Consider the following 3391-nt stretch of genomic DNA (forward strand, 5'->3'; position numbering starts at 1 on the left):
AAGAATAATTAAGTAGTTCCGGGTCATCAATTTTTGGAATCCTTCAGAATAAGAGTCCCGTCCTGTATACTTGGTAAATTAATAATTAGGTTGAAAATGGTGGAAAATATGCACAACTATCTTTATATTTCATACTTGCTATTATACATGAAATAATAAAAAATATTTTTTGTCAACAATGTTTTCTCTGTGTGTACTATCATTTATTGCACCGTGTACAATTTGATGTACGTTGTGCCGCTGTGAAAGGGGGGCCCATTCTACTCAGGAGCCAGTGGAATCCCGTGGCGCGATATTCAAATACCTTAGAAATGCTATTACTTCAATTTCTCAAACATATGACTATTTTACACCATTTTAAAGACAAGACTCTCGTTAATCTAACCACCCTGTCCGATTTCAAAAAGGCTTTACAACGAAAGCAAAACATTAGATTATGTCAGCAGAGTACCCAGCCAGAAATAATCAGACACCCATTTTTCAAGCTAGCATATAATGTCACAAAAATCAAAACCACAGCTAAATGCAGCACTAACCTTTGATGATCTTTCTCAGATGACACTCCTAGGACATTATGTTATACAATACATGCACGTTTTGTTCAATCAAGTTCATATTTATATCAAAAACCAGCTTTTTACATTAGCATGTGACTAGCATGTGACTAGCATTCCCACCGAACACTTCCGGTGAATTTACTAAATTACTCACGATAAACGTTCACAAAAAAACATAATTATTTTAAGAATTATAGATACAGAACTCCTTTATGCACTCGCTATGTCCGATTTTAAAATAGCTTTTCGGTGAAAGCACATTTTGCAATATTCTGAGTAGATAGCCCGGCCATCACAGGCTAGCTATTTTGACACCCACCAAGTGTGGTACTCACCAAACTCAGAATTACTATTAGAAAAATTGGATTACCTTTGCTGTTCTTCGTCAGAATGCACTCCCAGGACTTCTACTTCAATAACAAATGTTGGTTTGGTTCCAAATAATCCATAGTTATATCCAAATAGCGGCGTAGAAGTCCTGGCAGTGTATTCTGATGAAGAACAAGCAAGGTAAGAACATTTTTCTTATAGGAAATGTGATTTTGGTGGAGGCTGACCTGGGTGGGTATCTAAATAGCTAGCCCTGTAATGCCGGGCTATGTACTTAGATTATTGCAAAATGTGCTTCATCCGAAAAGCTATTTTAAAGCTATTTTAAAGACATATCGAGTGCATAGAGGAGTAATGTATCTATAATTCTTAAAATAATTGTTATGCTTTTTGTGAACGTTTATCGTGAGTAATTTAGCAAACTGTTAGTAAATTCCCCGGAAGTTTGCGGGGGTTATGCTTTTTCTGAACGTCACATGCTAATGCAAAAAGCTGGTTTTTGATATAAATATGAACTTGATTGAACAGACATGCATGTATTGTATAACACAATGTCCTAGGTGTGTCATCTGATGAAGATCATCAAAGGTTAGTGCTGCATTTAGCTGTGGTTTGGGTTTATGTGACATGATATGCTAGCTTGAAAAATGGATGTCTGATTTTTTTCTGGCTGGGCACTCTGCTGACATAATCTAATGTTTTGCTTTCGTTGTAAAGCCTTTTTGAAATCGGACAGTGGGGTTAGATTAACGAGATTCTTGTCTTTAAATAGCTGTAAAATAGTCATATGTTTGAGAAATTGAAGTAATAGTATTTCTAACGATTCAAAAATCGCGCCACTGGAATTTCAGTAGCTGTTACGTAGGTGGGACGAAATCGTCCCACATACCCCAGAGAGGTTAAAGTGACTATGCATATATGATGAACAGAGAGTAGCAGTAGCATAAAAGAGGGGTTGGCGGGTGGTGGGACACAATGCAGATTTCCCAGTTAGCCAATGTGCGGGAGCACTGGTTGGTCGGCCCAATTGAGGTAGTATGTACATGAATGTATAGTTGAAGTGACTATGCATATATGATAAACAGAGAGTAGTAGCAGCGTAAAAAAGAGGGGTTGGGGGGGCACACAATGCAAATAGTCCTGGTAGCCATTTGATTACCAACATAAGGGACGCAAATGGCATTTGCTTCATGATTGATGAGGATCTCCATATTGCAAATGTACGGTCCCTTACTAGACGTCCGTGAATGTTTCTAAAATTCGCCGACGGCCTCGGGCCGTGCCCCAAGGCCAGATCTTCCGGGAAGTCATCAAATAAAGTCTCTCGGACATTTGGCTTCCATTTTATAACATTTTCTCATTTTGGTCATTTTTCCGCAGTCCCGGTAAATTCCACCAGATGGTGAATGGCTTCTTATTGCAAATGTACAAAACATCACCAATCATGACATGGCCATTTCTCCTAAACGGAAAAGACTTCGAAGACGAAACTTGGTGGGCACAGGTTTGGCCTAATTGGCTGTTAGCCCAGAAACAAGATGGCTTCGAAGGACAAATCAACCACAGGAACATTCCTAAGGTCCTCCCGATCTGTGCAATTCTAACCTTGACCATGTGGCATTAACCCTTAACCTCTTATGGCTAGGGGGCAGTATTTTCACGGCTGGATAAAAAACGTACCCGATTTAATCTGATTATTAGTCCTGCCCAGAAACTAGAATATGCATATAATTATTAGCTTTGGATAGAAAACACTCCAAAGTTTCTAAAACTGTTTGAATGGTGTCTGTGAGTATAACAGAACTCATTTGGCAGGCCAAAACGTGAGAAGATTCTGTACAGGAAGTACCCTGTCTGACCATTTCTTGCCCTTGTTTGTCATCTATATTCATTACAAAGGATCTCTGCTGTTACGTGACACTTCCTACGGCTCCAATGGGCTCTCAGAGCCCGGGAAAAACCTGAATGACGTAATTCAAAGCCCTGGCTGAAACACACGAGCGCTTTTGCTAAGTGGTCTATCAGCAGACAAAAGGCTTAGGCGCGTGCACTGGCCGCCCCCGCCTTTCTGTTTTTCCCTCTTTTTACCGAAATGGAGATTCCCGGTCGGAATATTATCGCTTTGTTACGAGATAAATTGCATAAAAATTGATTTTAAACAGCGGTTGACATGCTTCGAAGTACGGTAATGGAATATTTAGAATTTTTTGTCACGAAATGCGCCATGCGCACGACCCTTCTTTACCATTCGGATAGTGTCTAGAACGCACGAACAAAACATCGCTGATGGAACATAACTATGGATTATTTGGGACCAAACCAACATTTGTTATTGAAGTAGAAGTCCTGGGAGTGCATTCTGACGAAGAACAGGAAAGGTAAGACCATTTTTCTTATAGTAAATGTGATTTTGGTGAAGGCTAAACTTGCCGGGTGTCTAAATAGCTAGCCCGTGATGGCTGGGCTATGTACTTAGAATATTGCAAAATGAGCTTCATCCGAAA

The sequence above is a fragment of the Salmo trutta genome, chromosome 9 (assembly GCF_901001165.1).
Source record: "Salmo trutta chromosome 9, fSalTru1.1, whole genome shotgun sequence".
Classification (NCBI taxonomy): Eukaryota; Metazoa; Chordata; class Actinopteri; order Salmoniformes; family Salmonidae; genus Salmo; species Salmo trutta.